This window comes from Pristiophorus japonicus, chromosome 17 (genome assembly GCF_044704955.1).
Source record: "Pristiophorus japonicus isolate sPriJap1 chromosome 17, sPriJap1.hap1, whole genome shotgun sequence".
Classification (NCBI taxonomy): domain Eukaryota; kingdom Metazoa; phylum Chordata; class Chondrichthyes; family Pristiophoridae; genus Pristiophorus; species Pristiophorus japonicus.
Window position 1 is genome coordinate 23218685 of NC_091993.1, and position 18264 is coordinate 23236948.

An 18264-nucleotide genomic window follows, 5' to 3' on the forward strand; every position below is an offset into this window, starting at 1 on the left:
AAGGAGGGGTGGGGGGGAAGGGAGGGGGTAAGGGAGGGGGTGGGGGGGAAGGAGGGAGGGGTGGGGGGAAGGAGGGAGGGGTGGGGGCGAAGGGAGGGGTGGGGGGGAAGGAAGGAGGGGTGGGGGGGAAGGAAGGAGGGGTGGGGGGGAAGGAAGGAGGGGTGGGGGGGAAGGAAGGAGGGGTGGGGGGGAAGGGAGGGGTGGGGGGGAAGGGAGGGGTGGGGGGGAAGGGAGGAGGGGTGGGGAGGAAAGAAGGAGGGGGGGAGGGGTGGGGGGGGAAGGAGGGAGGGGTGGGGGGGAAGGAGGGGGGAGGGGGGGAAGGAGGGGTGGGTGGAAGGAAGGAGGGGGGTGGGGACGAAGGAAGGAAGGGGGACGAAGGAAGGAAGGGGGGAGGGAGGGGTGGGTGGAAGGAAGGAGGGGGTAGGGGGGAAGGAGGGGTGGGTGGAAGGAAGGTGGGGGGAGGGGTGGGGAGGAAGGAAGGAAGGGGGTGGGGACGAAGGAAGGAAGGGGGACGAAGGAAGGAAGGGTGTGGGGAGGGAGGAAGGAGGGGTGGGGAGGAAGGAGGGGTGGGGGGGGAGGAAGGAAGGAGGGGTGGGGGGGGAGGAAGGAAGGAGGGGTGGGGGGGAAGGAGGGGTGGGGGGGAAGGAAGGAGGGGTGGGGGGGGAAGGAAGGAAGGAGGGTGGGGAAGGAAGGGGTGGGGGGAGAAGGAAGGAGGGGGGAGGGGTAAGGAACTAGGGGGGAGGGGGGAAGGAAGTGGGGGGGAAGGGAGAGGTGGGGGGGAAGGAGGGGAGGGGGGGAGGGGAAGGAAGGATGGAGGGGGGGGAAAGGAAGGAAGGAGGAGGGGGATGGGTGGGGGGGAAGGAGGGAAGGAGGAGAGAGAAGGCCGGGGGGGAAAGGACGAGAGGGGGGATAAGGAAGGGGGGTGGGGCGGGGGAGGGAAGGAAGGAGGGCGGGGGCGGGGGTGTATGACTTTGTACCATATTGCAGAGTACACTTGCCCACTGAGCTATCTGGGAACAATTACTATACACTTTTCTCTCGGAGGGCGTGTATCTCCGGCAAATAAAATGTTATTTGCAGCCAGAGCTCCGCTCCGCGCTCCAGTCAGAATTCATTGACTCAGTCTCCACATTGTCAGTCCTAACGCGACACAAATAAATGCAGGGAAATGTCATGCTATACAACCTGTCTGCAATGTGAAAGATTTTTTTGTGAAATAATATAACTTCTGCAGTTAATTTAATATATTTGCATTTTTGACCTTCGTAAATGGCTGGATAATGAGTTGTATAATGTTTCTGAGCCTTCCTAATGACTTTCTATTATGAGAGGTAAAACCTTTATGAAAATACAAATATATTTGTGAGTTGAACAGGCTCTCTAATGAGAAGTGTTGCATCTGAATTTAGAATCTTCAGAAACCGTGTTTACTGAACAATCCTTGTTCACTGAAAAAAAAATCTATGCAAAATGTTTTTCACATTCGGTTAAAGACAAAGGAAATTTTGTAATGGGAAGGTCCTGGCATGGAATCTTGCTTGAAAGGACTGTGGCATTAAAACACTAGGACTAATTCTGCAACCCACTTTCTCATCAAGTGAGACTGAACATCAGGATTTTCCCTCCCAAATTTTTCTTACAAAGCAATATTTGAGAAATGAACTAATTCTGTATCCTAAATTAGGAAACTATTAATTCAGTGACTGCTGCAAACCACTGCTGCTGTGCTCAGAACCTGAATAATTCTAATGTGTTTGTGTGTGCTCTAATAAACAAATGTGTTCATGACAAAATTGTGGTGCTTTATTTTACACTTCTATTTGACATGCATTCGATCATGTTGCAGTTTCAGATATTTTCGAACACTGTCACTAGTTTACTCCTCGTTTTCTGTTTCCATTCCACCATTGGAGGCTGTTCTTTCAATCAATATGTCCCGTCTGCCAAAATCCCTCCTTTGCTTTCAAAGCCTTCTCACAATCTTTCTCATTGGCCCTGACACACTCAAAACTTTGTTTTCCTTTCTCTCCTTGGTCACTGGTATTCGTGTTCCTTCGAAAGTGCCCCAAGCCAAGTGTAACTTGTATCAAGAAAAGGCAAAAACCAAAGACGCCACAAATGCTGTAGTGTGTAGGAGTGAAGACAAAATTAGGTGTCAGCCGTGGCTCAGTGTGTAGCACACTTGCCTCTGAGTCCACTCCAGGGACTTGAGCACAAAAGTCTAAGCTTGCACTCTAGTGCAGTGCTGAGGGAGTGCTGCACTGTCAGAGGTGCCATCTTTTGGATGAGACGTTTAACCGAGGCCCCGCCTGCTTTACAGAAAAAGATCCCATGGCACTATTTTGAAGAAGAGTAGGGGAGTTATCCCGGTGTCCTTGCCAATATTTATCCCTCAATCAACATCACAAAAACAGATTATCTGATCATTATCACATTGCTGTTTGTGGGAGCTTGCTGAGCGCAAATTGGCTGCCGCGTTTCCCACATTACAACAGTGACTACGCTCCAAAAGTACTTCATTGGCTGTAAAGCACTTTGAGACGTCCGGTGGTCGTGAAAGGTGCTATATAAATCCAAGTCTTAATATAAATAAAGTGGTGGCTAGAAGATTCCAAGCTTGAATTTGAAAAGCCTGTTGGTTTAAGGAGGATGAGCAAACCAAGGGATTTAAGGATGTCCCTGTTTTTAAAGTTCTGTGCAAAAAGAAGTAGAGTAGGAGGCAGTGATAGATCTTGTTCTGAGCACGGTAAGGATGCATGGAGTAGGAAAGGCACGTAGGACAGTGGTAAGACTCTACTTTTTCAGCTGCGGTATTCAGAGCTTCGCACAACCCTGAATATGTGTGACAGTATTAACCATTGGAAAAATATTGAATATGTTTGAATCACAATTTTTTTGAATAGCACTTTTGTGATTAAAAATAAAAACTTGCACTTCTTGAGCACTTTATCACATTTCTTAAACTCTTCCAAAGTCTTTCTCATAAGTATTGAACTTGAAGTTAATTCATTATGTAAGCAAGCCTAGAAGCCATTTGTTATTATGTGGACAGCCAATTTAATTTGGATTGTTTTGTGATACTTCTCTACCTTTTATTCATGTTTGTTTCTGCCCTTGCCTCACCTCATCCACTGCTGAAGCCCTCATCCATGCCTTTGTTACCTTTAAACTTGACTATTCCACCTGCCCATCAAAACCAAAAATCAAATAAAAGACACAATGGCAGGGGATGGCTTGAAAACCCTCTTGAGTGGCAGGTTGGTCCCAGTTTCTGCTTCAAACACGATTTACTCATTCTGACACAATATGCACCTAGCAGGCTTTTGAAAAGCAAACATTTTGATGGTTCATCTATTAGGAACAGCGACAGCATCTTTCCCCATTAATCAAGCTTCTCTGAAGCTCTAAATCCTCATGCAATAAGAAGGTAAACGAGCTCAGAGTCAATTTTTATTGCCAGCTGCCTCAATGTGTTGTGATGTGCATAATCTGATATATTGTCAGATTCTAGTTCCGGGCTATGTAATGTAATGCAATACATGCTTTACTGGGTATAATTCTGCTTATCCTAGTCTTCCTGCCAATGAGTAGACAGCTCTTATATTTGATGATCAGCCCTTGATCATGACAAACATATGTCAACATCATTGGCAGATGAAGATGTCAATTCAGTTCATTTATAAGGACTTTGATGCTACATTTTGGCATTTAGTAGAGGACAGCCACATATGTCGAAAGAGTATGTTGACGAGGGTGAGTTGCTTTGCCCTAAGAGAATAAACATTCAAAATACATTTCAGCAGTGAGGATGAGGATTTCATCGCCCCCTCTCTACAGTATTTCTGATCTCAGCTGTTCTATGGCAGAAGCTTAGTAACAGGTAACCCTTTGAGCCACAGAGCCTAAGTGGACTTGAGAACCAAAAGAAAATAAAGAGATCTGGTGTTGTGCAGGTTCTTTTCTCTTTTTAGTGGGGTGAGATGATTCTGGCTATAGACACATTGAAAGGTGGAGACAGTACAATTTTGGGCCATGTACTTGGGTTGGGCAGGAGTAGTTCTATCTCTTTTTCCTGGCACACTCCACTGCTGGGAATCCAGGGATATGGGGATTGGGCGGGAAAGTGGAGCTGAGCTTGAAAATCAGCCATGACCTTACTGAATGGTGGGGCAGGCTCGAAGGGCCGTCGAGCCTTATGCCAGAGGCTTGAGCACATAATCTAAGCTGATACTATCGTGCAATACTGATGGAGTGCTGTACCTTGGAGGTGCTGTACTGCCGATGCCTCATTAAACTGGTGCCTTGTCTGCTCTCTCAGGAGAGTTCTCCTGATGTCCGGGTCAAAATTTATAGGAGCTTGTACTTTACACAATGGCACCAATGGTAAGCACAAGCATAAGAAGTACCAGGCACACACATACCCACTATAGTTTTTGATTAAAATCATGGTAGTACAAAAGTTGTGTGGGTGTATACATTGTTCTTAGCATGGTTTAGAAGCGACATTGATGAGTTGTCATAAATGAGAACTATGTGAGGTGATGCCCACAGGGAAGGTTCTGTAGAAGATACAATGTTAGTGATGGGAAAGGGGGAAGATGGACACAAGGCTGTTCATCCAGTGATCAGATATGGTGGTCAAGACAAGAGCTGCTAAGTCAGTTTGGCATTAATGCGCCTTGCAACCAGGAAAAGGAAATCCTTCATGTGGGAGCACAGTCCCGCATTTCTGCTTTGTTTCAGCACGCGGTCTGAAGTTTGGATTAAGAAAACAGGAAGATTAAAGTTTGGATTAAAAAACAAGAAGAGTGGAAGTTTGGATCGAAAAGAGACTGTTAGACAATGTGGTGCCTTCCAGCCATTGAAATGAGTATCTGGTCATTGTCTGGATGTTAAATATTTGAGTACCTTGTTGCTGTGGATTTAATGGAAATTCATGACTAAACGATTTGATGAAATCTGTATGTTAAGTATTTGAGTGTAACTTTGTTACTATTTAATGACATCTGTAGGTTAAACAAGCAATGTTGAGTATTTGAGTACCTTGTTACGGTGGGAATAATAGTCTGTATGTTAAACGATTCAGAAAACAGTTATGATTGGCTAAATGCAAAGAATAAGAGTTCAAAGGCTTTTTAGATATAAAAGATGGAACTGGCTTTTGTCACACAGACTCTTAAGGACTGTAGAGACACTTTGACTGTAAGAGACACTATAAATTCTCGAAAGGTGTGTAACTTCTTGAAGAGCTGCCTTTGCAAGCAGAGTTGTTGGCCTGTGAATGTCTAAATAAACATCCGGCCTTTACTACAACTGAGTGTGCGGGTAATTCGACGTTAAAAACAACGAAGCGAAAAAGAACGAGACAGCCGTACGTACAACACTTCACATCGTTTTCAAACTGCTGCTGCTTGTGCGAATGCAGTAGGAATGTCTCTGCCTGTGTCCTCTTGTGTGTGCATACTAGCAGACAGCTGCCGTGTATCTCCAAGTGAACCTTCCCAGCATCGCATCCCACTGTTCCTCCTCCATCTCCAGGGAGCAAAGGAAGAAAGCAGTCCCCAATGTGAAACCCATTTTGGGTCCTGTTTGAAGAAGGATGCAGATTGTAAACTAGTTGACGTGCAAAAAAACACACATTCCAAAGTGCATAAATGAGGATAACTATCTCCAAAGATAACTATCTGCGGTTGGCTCTTGTGTTCTGCCTCTCCGCCACCCCCGCCGCAATGCTTAGTAATCCTGAATGCTTCAATGAGTATGAAAGAGGTGGTAATAATGAGAAATGGAATGTATGACAGCACCATATCAATACCCTTATTTAAATATGCCCACCAGTTTTAATGCAGGTGGCTCTATCTCCACTGGAAATGCAAGGAGAAAATTGGACAGGTACTAAACTGGTGGCAATTCATGGTAAAGGGTCCCTGCGTCAATTTACAACACACCCACCCAAATACTACCCATAAATCAGGTGGTACGAAGGGGAAAAACCACCAACAACAACAACTTGTATTTATATTGTGCCTTTAACATAATAAAACGTCCCAAGGTGCTTCACAGAAGTGTTACAAGCTAAAACAAATACATTTGACACCGGGCCACGTAAGTAGAAATTACGGCAGATGACCAAAAGCTTGGTCAAAGACGTAGGTTTTAAGAAGCGTCTTAATGGAGGAAAGAGAGGTAGAGAGGCGGAGATATTTAGGCAGGGCTTAGTATTGTGTATCTGTAAAGCATGCACTCCCATGTTCCGCCACCAGGGAGTGCATCCCCTGAAGTCCCAAGGGATCCCAGCATCCCTTGGGAGCACTGTATATAAGCTGGCCCCTAAGGCCTGTTCCTCACTCTGGAGTGTCTTAATAAAGACTGAGGTCACTGTTACTTTAACCTCCCTGTATGCAGTCTCATCTGTGTTAGGAACACAATACTTAGGGCTCAGGCCGCCAATGGGTGAGCGATTATAATCAGTGATGCACACGTCGCAAGAATTTGAGGAGCGCAGACATCTCGGGGGTTGTGTTGCTAGAGGAGATTACAGAGGTAGTGAGGGGAGAGGCTATGGAGGGATTTGTAAACAAGGATGAGAATTTTGGAATCGAGGCTTTGCTTAACCGGGGGCCAATGTAGATCAGCCAGCACAGGGGTGAAGGGTGAGCACGACTTGCTGAGAGTTAGGACACGTTAGGACAAGAGTTTAAGTCTTTAGGGTTACAAACAGCAACGATGGATTTACATAAAATGACACAGAAATTAAAAGATAGAAACAGGCCATTTGGACTAACCGGTACATGTTAGTGTTTTTCTTCCACATGAACAGTAATCCTAATCCCATGTACTTGCTCTGTTGCTATCTCCCTTTATTCCCATTTCCTTCAACCACCTGGCTAACCTATTCTTAAATGTTGGCATCATCTGCTTCAATCATTAACTCTGGTAATACATCCCATAGCCTCACAATCCTCTGTGCAAAAAGGACAATTCTCCAACTCTTTATTCTAAATCTCTTCTGTTTTAATCTTATATCTACCTCTCTTCAATCACTTAAAACAATCCACTTCCATCTAATCTATTGTTATGTATTAATGCTTGGGGGTCACCAGACACCAGAGGGCGCCGCGGTCGGAGATCATCGGGCTGTATGCATGTGACATGTGTGCTTGGTCACCTGTATATAAGCTGGGTGTCTTTGTCATGCAGCCACTCTTGGGCTGGAATAAAGATGGATCAGGTTGCACCTGAGTGAGTTTACAGTAGCCAGACTCTTGAGTCATTATAATTGACAATGAGGTAATTTAAGAACCTTCACATGCACAATGGGCACGGTTGGAATCCTGGAGAGATTCGTGGAGGGCGAGGATTGGGCGGATTTTGCCGACCGCCTGGATCAGTATTTTGTGGGCAACGGCATGGAGGCAGAGGCCTATGCTTTTAAACGCTGGGCAGTTCTCAACGTTTGTGGTCCTAAAATTTATGGCCTCATGAAGAATGTTCTCTCGTCTGTACGTCCAGCGGAAAAAGGGTACGAGGAATTATGTACATTGGTGGGTAACCATCTGAAGCCACAAGAGGGGATCATCATATCTCGATACTGTTTCTACACGCATGTTCGTGCTGAGGGCCAGGTCGTGCCAGGATTTGTCGCCGACCTGCGATGTCTTGCTGAGCCGTGTAAGTTTGGGAACATGCTGGAAGACATGCTGCGTGATGTCTTCGTGATAGACATCAGCCATGATGCGATCCTCAGGAAGCTGTTGGCTGCAGAGACGCTGGATTTGAAAAAGGCCATTGCGACTGTCCAGGTATGCATGACAATGGATAATAATTTGAGGCAGATATCATCGACGAATTGGAGTTCCACGGCAAGTACTGTAAACAAGATGGTGTCGTTTTCGGGCAGAGCTGCTTACACGAAACCTGCCGCTGCTCAGAGCCTGCCAACTGGTTCGAACCAGATTTCGCCCTGTTGGCGTTGTGGGGACAATCATCACAGGATGTGTCTACAATGGAGCAAGCGTGGTGCGGCTCACCACGTGGTTAATGAGGACCAGTTCAGTGATGGCCCAGATACGCAACCCAAGGAGGAAGTGAATGGACTGTATTCGTTCCCAAGCAAGAGCCAGCTGATAGTCATTCATGTGAAGCTGAATGGCGTGCCTATATCAATGGAGCTGGACATGGGTGTGAGCCAGTCGATAATGAGCCAAAGTACATTCGACAAGCTGTGGGACACTAAAGCTGTGAAACCGAAGCTGAGTCCAGTCAATGCCAGGTTGCGTACTTACACTATGGAACTCATACCGGTGCTCGGCAGTGCAGCAATCGAGGTGTCATATGACGGTGTGGTTCATGAGCTACCATTATGGATCGTCCCAGGTAATGGTCCAATGCTGTTCGGCAGGAATTGGCTTGAGAAAATCAAGCTGAACTGTAAAGATGTCAAGATGTTGTCCTCGGTGGATGTGCTCAAGTATTGAAAAAGTTTCCTTCTTTGTTTGAACCGGGCATTGGTAATTTTACGGGAGCCAAGGTGTAGATTCACTTGGACTCCATTGTGAGGCCTGTCTATCACAAAGCTCGGTCTGTTCCGTACATGATGAGGGAGAAGGTTGAAATTGAACTTGACAGACTCCAGCGTGAAGGGATCATATCATCGGTCGAGTTTAACGAGTGGGCTAGTCCCATTGTTCCTGTGTTGCAGAGTGATGGCACTGTCAGAATTTGGAGAGACTACAAGGTTACGATTAACCGATTTTCGAAACAGGATCAGTATCCGTTACCAAGGGCTGATGACCTGTTCACCATGCTAGCTGGTGGAAAGTCGTTCACGAAACTGGATCTGACGTCGGTCTATATGACCCAGAAGCTTGTCAACACTTCGAAGAAACTCACCTGCATCAACACCAATAAAGGACTGTTCGTCTACAACAGGTGTCCTTTTGGGATTTGTTCGGCTGCAACCATATTTCAGAGGAATATGGAGAGTTTACTGAAGTCCGTTCCTAGAACTGTCATGTTTCAAGATGACATTCTGGTCACAAGTCGCAACACTGCTGAACATCTGAACAATCTTGAAGAAGTCCTACAGCGTCTGGACAAAGTGGGACTCATGCTGAAATGCTCAAAGTGTGTATTCATGGCACCTGAAGTTGAATTCCTGGGGAGGAAGATTGCTGCTGATGGCATCAGGCCCACTGATTCGAAAACCGAGGCCATCAAAAATGCACCCAGGCCTCAGAATATGACAGAGCTGTATTCGTTCCTTGGGCTAATCAACTACTTTGGTAATTTCTTACCCAGATTAAGCACTTTATTAGAGCCACTGCATGTGTTACTAAGAAAAGGCGACAACTGGGTCTGGGGTGCGTCTCAAGATAGAGCCTTTGAGAAAGCCAAGAATCTGCTATGTTGAACAAGCAACTGGTTTGATTATGATCCATGTAAGCATCTTGGGTTGGCTGCGTGCTTCAACAAGCAAATGAATCAGGCAAGCTACAACCTGTTGCGTATGCTTCGAGAAGTCTGTCTAAAGCAGAAAGAGCTTACAGTATGGTAGAGAAAAAAGCCTTGTGTGTGTATGGGGTTAAAAAAAATGCACCAGTACCTATTTGGTCTTCGTTTTGAACTAGAAACGGATGACAAGCCACTCATTTCATTGTTTGCAGAAAACAAAGGTATTAATACCAATGCATTGTCCCGCATTGTCTGCCTATGATTACGTCATCCGTCATAGACCTGGTACTGAGAATTGTGCCGATGCACTGAGTCGTCTGCCCTTGCCCACAACTGAGATGGAGACGCCTCAACCTCAACCATTACTATTAGTAATGGATGCTTTTGAGAGTGAAGGAACTCCTGTCACTGCTCAACAAGTTAGGATCTGGACCAGCCATGACCCTATTTTATCGGTTATGAAACGCTGTGTACTCAGTGGTGATTGGTCTGCCATACCTATGGAGATGCGTGAGGAGACTAAACCTTACAACCGTCACAAGGATGAGCTGTCCATTCAGTCAGACTGTTTATTGTGGGGTAATCGTATAATCATGCCGAAGAAAGGCCAAGAAAAATTTGTACGTGAACTTCATAGCACTCATCCTGGTATTGTCATGATGAAGTCCATTGCTAGATCTCATGTATGGTGGCCTGAAATTGACTGATCTGGAATCATGCGTGCATCAGTGCAATACTTGCATGCAGCTAAGTAAAGTACCAGCGGAATCTCCGCTGAGTCTTTGGACGTGGCCATCCAATCCATGGTCGAGGATCTACATTGATTTTGCGGTCCCGATCCTAGGAAAGATGTTTTTTGTCGTAGTAGATGCATATTCTAAGTGGATAGAGTATTATTATGTCATCCAGCACATCTACAGCTACCATTGAGAGCCTTCATATCATGTTTGCTACTCATGGTTTGCCTGACATTGTTGTTAGCGACAACGGATCTTGCTTCAAAAGTCTTGAGTTCCAGGAGTTCATGAAACTCAATGGCATCAGACATGTGAGATCAGCTCCATTCAAGCCTACTTCTAATGGTCAAGCAGAGCGTGCCATTCAAATGATCAAGCAAAGTATGAAACATGTAACTCAGGGCTCACTGCAGAGACGGTTGTCATGTATATTGCTCAGTTACAGGTCAAGACCTCATACACTTACTGGGGTTTCTCCTGCTGAACTGCTGATGAAGAGAAATCTCAAGACCAGGCTTTCTCTTGTTCATCCTGATTTGAATGATCGCGTTGAAAACAGACATCAAAGTCAGCAATGGTGTCATGATCGTGTTGCCGTGTCACGTGACATCTCGGTCAACGATCCGGTTTATGTACTGAACTATGGTCAAGGTCCAAAGTGGATCGCCGGTACAGTTACAGCCAAGGAGGGTAACAGAGTGTTTATTGTCGTGCTCAAAATGGGCAAACATACAGGAAACTCCTTGACCAGGTTAAACTGCGGCACACGGATGAACTGGAACCGAGTGAGGAAGATGCAGTCAGTGACCAACCAACCATTGTTCACTCATCAGAAGACTCTCTTGACATTACAGACTCTGAACCTTCAGTCTCTGATGTGGTCATGACCACTCCCATCAGATTGGCTACTCTGCCCTCAGTCTCAATGGACTCAGAACGCTCGCCCAGAGCCAAAGTTGAACTGAGACGATCAACTCATGAGAGGAAAGCCCCAGACTGTCTTAATTTGTAAAAAGACTGTTGTTAAGATATTAAAAGGGGGATGTTATTATGTATTAATGCTTGGGGGTCACCAGACACCAGAGGGCGCCGCGGTCGGAGGTCATCAGGCTGTGCGCATGTGGCATGTGTGCTTGGTCACCTGTATATAAGTTGGATGTCTTTGTCATGCAGGCACTCTCAGGCTGGATTAAAGATGGATCAGGTTGCACCTGAGTGAGTTTACAGTAACCAGACTCTTGAGTCATTACATCTGTCTCATTCCTTCATCATTTTAAACACCTCTATAAATCATCCCTTAATCTCCTCCATTTCAATGTAAACAGCTCCAATTTTTCAACAAAGACTTGCATTTATACAGCACCTTTAACATAGTAAAATGTCCCAAGGTGCTTCAAGGAGCGATTATCAAACAAAATTTGACACCAAGCCACATAGGGAGATTTTAGTGCAGATGAGCACAAGTTTGGTCAAAGAGGTAGGTTTTAAAGAGCATCTTAAAGGACGAAAGAGAGGAAGACGGGAGGAGATGTTTAGGGAAGGAGTTCCAGAGCTTAGGGCCTTGGTAGCTGAAGGCACAGCCACCGATGGGGGAGCGATTAAAATCATGGATGCACAAGAGGCCAGAATTGGAAGACTTTCTTTATATTTTCTTAGACAGCAGCCCAGTGAATCTGTGCTGTACCCTCTCCCTTGTATCAACATCCTTCCGATAGTTTGGAGTGCAAAATTGCACACAGTAATCGAATTGCGATCTTCGAAGGTTTGATATAATTCACCATTACATCTTGACTTTTATATTTTATATCTCTTGCATGAAACTCAACATTAACTCTCTACGACCTTATCCATTTGAAGTGCTGTGTTTAATGTCTTCTACATAAACCCCCAAATCCCTCTTCTCTCCCACATCATCCAGCCTTCTCCCATTCAGTGTATAATTATTATTTATCTTTACCAAACTGTACTGTCTCCCATTGGCTGATGTTGAATTCCAATTGTCATTTTGTGGCCATTCCACCATCTTATCTATATTCCCTTATAGTTTCCTCTAGTCCCCAAAATGATTTACTATGCTTCCTCTTTCAGTATTGTCCGAACATTTGGACACTCAGTGGTATTCAAGCCTGTATACAACCACACTCGCCCTTGCCCTATGTCCAAATTATACAAAGAAAGAAAGACTTGGATTTATATAGCGCCTTTCACAATCACTGGACTTCCCAAATCACTTTACAGCCAATGAAGTACTTTTTTTAAAATGTATTCGTTGTTGTAATGTAGGCAACGCAGCAGCCAACTTGTGCACGCTCCCACAAACAGCAGTGTGATAATGATTAGATAATTTGTTTTTGTTTTGATTGAGGGTTAAATATTGGCCAGGACAATGGGGATAACTCCCCTGCTCTTCGAAATAGTGCCATGGGTTTTTTTATGTCCACCTGAGAGAGCAGACGAGGCCTCGGTTTAATGTCTCATCTGAAAGACAGCACCTCCGACAGTGTAGCACTCCCACGGCACTGCACTGGAGTGTCAGCTTAGAAGTACACAATGAAGAGAAGTAGCCTAGAACAGATCAATGTGGAAGACTGCCATCTATTTCCAACTGCTCTGAAAACTGCCCTTAACTCCTATTGTCTGTTTCCACACTTCTAATCAGTTTTTAATCCATTTTACTACATTCCTCCTAGTTCCATACACCTCAATCGTCTCCAGTAGTCTCCTTTTTGGTATTCTCAAAGAATCTGAAAGTCCAGCTACACCACATCCACTGCAAATCACCCATCCACCTTTCACAAAAGCTTATATTTTCTTCATTAAAGTATATGTGTTTATCTGCTTGGTCATCATCATCATAGGCAGTCCCTCGGAATCGAAGAAGACTTGCTTCCAATCTTAACATGAGTTCTTTGGTGGCTGTACAGTCACTAAGTTGGGTGGCAGTGTGAGCTGCGAGGAGGATGCTATGAGGCTGCAGAGCGACTTGGATAGGTTAGGTGAGTGGGCAAATGCATGGCAGATGAAGTATAATGTGGATAAATGTGAGGTTATCCACTTTGGTGGTAAAAACAGAGAGACAGACTATTATCTGAATGGTGACAGATTAGGAAAAGGGGAGGTGCAAAGAGACCTGGGTGTCATGGTACATCAGTCATTGAAGGTTGGCATGCAGGTACAGCAGGCGGTTAAGAAAGCAAATGGCATGTTGGCCTTCATAGCGAGGGGATTTGAGTACAGGGGCAGGGAGGTGTTGCTACAATTGTACAGGGCCTTGGTGAGGCCACACCTGGAATATTGTGTACAGTTTTGGTCTCCTAACCTGAGGAAGGACATTCTTGCTATTGAGGGAGTGCAGCGAAGGTTCACCAGACTGATTCCCGGGATGGCGGGACTGACCTATCAAGAAAGACTGGATCAACTGGGCTTGTATTCACTGGAGTTCAGAAGAATGAGAGGGGACCTCATAGAAACGTTTTAAATTCTGACGGGGTTAGACAGGTTAGATGCAGGAAGAATGTTCCCAATGTTTGGGAAGTCCAGAACCAGGGGACACATCTAAGGATAAGGGGGAAGCCATTTAGGACCGAGATGAGGAGGAATTTCTTCACCCAGAGAGTGGTGAACCTGTGGAATTCTCTACCACAGAAAGTTGTTGAGGCCAATTCACTAAATATATTCAAAAAGGAGTTAGATGAAGTCCTTACTACTAGGGGAATCAAGGGGTATGGTGAGAAAGCAGGAATGGGGTACTGAAATTGCATGTTCAGCCATGAACTCATTGAATGGCGGTGCAGGCTAGAAGGGCCGAATGGCCTACTCCACCTATTTTCTATGTTTCTAACCACAGTCTCTGTCACAGGTGGGGCAGATAGTCGTTGAGGGTAAAGGAGGGTGGAACAGGTTTGTCGCACGCTCTTTCCGCTGCCTGTGCTTGATTTCTGCATGCTCTCAGCGACGAGATTCGAGGTGCTCAACGCCCCCCCCCCGGATGCACTTCCTCCACTTAGGGTGGTCTTTGGCCAGGGACTCTCAGGGACATTGCGCTTTATCAGGGAGGCTTTGAGGGTGTCCTTGTAACGTTTCTGCTGCCCACCTTGGGCTCGTTTGCCGTGAAGGAGTTCCGAGTAGAGCGCTTGCTTTGGGAGTCTCGTGTCTGGCATGCAAACTATGTGGTCTGCCCAGCGGAGCTGATCAAGTGTGGTCAGTGCTTCAATGTTGGGGATGTTGGCCTGGTCGAGAAGGCTAATGTTGGTGCGTCTGTCCTCCCAGGGGATTTGTAGGATCTTGCGGAGACATCATTGGTGGTATTTCTCCAGTGATTTGAGGTGTCTATTGTACATGGTCCATGTTTCTGAGCCATACAGGAGGGCGGGTATTACTACAGCCCTGTAGACCATGTGCTTAACAATTCTGTACAATGCCTACGTGTACCAGAGGTGAACTCATGCAAAGCACAGAGCCCTAATTTCCAAAAGTCAAATATTTAACGGAAAAATTAGATTTCTGTTTACAACTTGTAGTCCATCAATAAGTAAGTTCATTTAAGTTAAACATTACATCAATTCCCACGTGGAAACTTCCATGCTAACTGGCTCCTCTTGTTTTGATCGATGGCAGGTCATACTGCGGTGTCACAACTGAAGCAATTTCTGTTCCACAGTGTTTCCAATGACAATGGGGTCGGTAACCAAACGGCACAGATGGAAAAAGAACCAGATGAGGTTTTTTTTTAAATGCAGTGAGCTGTTGTGACCAGGAATTTGCTACCTGAAAGGGCAGTGGAAGAAAGACTTGGATTTATATAGCACCTTTCACGACCACCAGACATCTCAAAGCGCTTTACAGCCAATGAAGTACTTTAAGAGTGTAGTCACTGTTGAAATGTGTCAAACACAGCAATCAATTTGCGCACAGCAAGGTCCCACATACCATCATCATCATCATCATAGGCAGTCCCTCGAAGCGAGGATGACTTGCTTCCACGCCAAAAAGATATGAGATCACAGGTGTTTCAATGAAGGACCTAATATTCCAGATCCCGAACTACATCTTGAAGAATGGAAGATGCCTGTGCGTGGATTTTTTTAACGTGTGATGGCCGTTGCACACCAGCCACCACACGGGCTTGACAGAGCTAGGTCTTGGTCCAGTGGCAAGGATTACCCAAGACTAACTGGAGACCAGCTCTTCTGCACAGACCGAGCGCGCACACATATCGCAGTGTGAGCTGGCCTGTGCTACCCCTGGGCCCTCGCCTCTTTTGGGCCCCAGAATCACACCTCTCCTGGGCCCCGGTCACTTCCCTCTACGGACTCTTGCCGCTCTTTCGCCCCTCCTGCTTTGCCTGCCCGCACTGCAATCAGCGACCTGGCTTCTTAGTCGTCGCCCTCCTGCAGCAGCACGCGCTGCTCCCTCCAATGGCCCCGGCCTTCTGATGGTCTTGCAGGCTGGGACCGTGCCGCCACACATACGGCAATGTGATAATGACCGGATAATCTGTTTTTTTGTTATGTTGTTTGAGGGATAAAAATTGGCCAGGATACCAGGGATAACTCCCCTGCTCTTCTTCGAAGTAGTGCCATGGGATCTTTTACGTCCACTTGAGAGAACAGATAAGGCCTTGGTTTAACATCTCATCTGAACAATGCAGTGCTCCCTCAGCACTGCACTGGAGTATCAGCCTAGATTTCTTTTGTGCTCAAGTCCTTGAAGTCGGACTTGAACCCACAACCTTCTAACTCAGAGGCGAGTGTGCTTCTTACTGAGCCACAGCTGACACCAGAAGCTGATTCAATAATAACTTTTAAAAGGGAATTGAAGGGGAAAAATGTGCAGGGCTATGGGAAAAGAGCAGGGAAGTGGGACTAATTGGATCGCTCTTGCAAAGAGCTGGCACAGGCACGCTGGGTCAAATAGTCTCTATGTATCGTTCTATAATCCTTTAACAATTTGTAAACATTGGATCGCTTTTACCGATTTTGTTTTGTTTCAATGTTTTTAAGCAGCATAGTAACCAGTGTACAGCCAAAGGCAACATTCGCAAGGACAGAGGTCTGGCTCATGTCTGAGACTGTAGAAAGGCTCTTAAAAAAAGTTAACTTGGATTTCCCAATAGTCAAATGCATGTTCAACGTCCATAGTTGAGCAAGTGATCATTAACTCTGTCTCTGGAACTGCTATGGAAAATTGCTAAAGTTACAGGTCTGAGAGAGAATTCCACAGGCAGGAGAAGGCATGCCTCAAGCTGTGCCATTAGTATTTAGTGCAGATGTTTTCTATCAGTAATTGTAGTAGCAATATTATCGCTGAGTGTGAAGGTTGTGGTTCAAGCCCCACTCCAAGACCTGATGATACAATCTGGCTGACTGTCACCTTTCAGGAATAGGAACATAAGAACATAAGAAATAGGAGCAGGAGTAGGCCATACAGCCCCTTGAGCCTGCTCCGCCATTTAATACAATCATGGCAGATCCGATCATGGACTCAGGTCCACTTCCCTGCCCGCTCCCCATTACCCCTTATTCCCTTATCGGTTAAGAATCTGTCTTAAAGTTATTCAATGTCCCAGCTTCCACAGCTCTCTGAGGCAGCGAATTCCACAGATTTACAACCCTCAGAGACAAGAAATTCCTCCTCATCTCAGTTTTAAATGGACGGCCCCTTATTCTAAGATTCTGCCCCCTAGTTCTAGTCTCCCCCATCAGTGGAATCAGGAATTGTTTTCTATAGAAAAGATTGAAATAAAAAGACTACGTTTAATGTTTTTTATAAAGCAAAATGTGTTATCACAACTTTTAAGAAAGGTGCTGAGACGAAGGGCGGTTAATATACTTAATGGAAGGTATTTCCCACGGAGACTCAATATTAAGCGATTTGTTGGCTTTGCAAGTAATCAAAATAAAAATGCACCTCACCACCATTGTCTGCTTTTGAAGAGATTGAAGGAAGGAATACTTGGACAAAAGACACAAATATTCAGGTCATAAGGGGCATTATTGTTACCCCCCCTGCCCCAGGTTATGCTATTGCACAAGTAGATCGAGGGTTGAGTGAGTCAACTCCCGTTAAAAGTATTATGGGAGTGAGTGACATCATTGAGCCTGAGAAGGTACGTATGACAGACCTGAGTTTCTAATACTGGCACTCAGGTGCAATACTGATTGTGTTTTTACAGGCGCAAAAACAACCAGCATCTACCCCCGTGTGTGTCAACTTGCTATGTACAGTGTACCTGCTGTATTTTTCATATTAATATCGGTCACTCTGTTTCAAAGCACAGACTGAACCTCTCATATCCAACACCCTCAGCACCTGGCCTGTGCCGGATAAGGGCTTTTGCCGGATGAGGGGTGGTCACGTTAAATTAGATGGTGCAGGTACTGAGCAAGGGGATATCGGGGTTGGCTGGGTTGGGAGTGCGGCAGAGAGATCATGGAGGGGGGGGCAGGTGGTGGCGGTGGATCGCGGGAACAGGCCAGAGATTGCAGAAGTCGGCAGCGAGGAAGGCCTTCAATTTGTTCATGTCGGAGCGGCCGGGAATGGTACCGGACGAGGGGTGGTGCCGGATGAGGGAGTCCCGAATAAGAGAGGTTCAACCTGTAATTAATTGTACGTCAAGATGTTTCAGAAAGACTTGACCAGGTGCATGTCCTTCTTTCTGTAATCCATGTGGCAATAGCAGTATGTTTTTAACGACATTAACCATCATTAAAGAAGCCTGCTTCAACTTTTTCTGTAATCGCTGTAGAGGTACGATATCCCTATATTTACTCCCTGGTTGCTCTGGTCTCCCAACCTCACAAGCTATCCATGGCCTGAAGGTGCAGGCAGGAGACCTGCCCATGGGCCTCCGCCAATGACAAACACAGTGATCTGTGCAAATCTAATTTGTCTTCATCTTAGTGCAAAAACACCCAGTGCCAATTTGACTCATTTATGTGAAGACAAGCAGTCGTGGGATAGGCTCTCCTGTCCCGTGACTCACCTGCCAGCAGGGACAATGGCTAGAACTCATCCAATCCATTTTCTTGGCCTCCTCCATTACATAGAAGACTTCTAATGTTGAATCCATGGA